The following is a 276-nucleotide window of genomic DNA, read 5'->3' as shown; positions in this document are numbered from 1 at the left end:
TGTCTTGCAACATTTCATTAAGAGATGGTCGAAATTCACAACATTCAGCCAATTTCCGCAACTTAGCCAAGAACTCAGTATCGGATTCCTGAGGGATTCTTGCATCCGTATTGAAGGAGTATCTCTGAGAATTGCTGGGGGCTTCGGGTCTCGTGATTTTTTACCAAGTCTACTCGCTCAGTAAAATTTTTTGAGTCAGGGGCATCTGGATAGGTCAGATTTCTTATATTTGGGGCCCCGCATGCTGTTAATATTACCTTTTGGTTTTTTGTCTCC

The sequence above is a fragment of the Mustelus asterias genome, chromosome 24 (genome assembly GCF_964213995.1).
Source record: "Mustelus asterias chromosome 24, sMusAst1.hap1.1, whole genome shotgun sequence".
Lineage (NCBI taxonomy): Eukaryota > Metazoa > Chordata > Chondrichthyes > Carcharhiniformes > Triakidae > Mustelus > Mustelus asterias.
Note: the sequence above shows the minus strand (reverse complement) of the source record.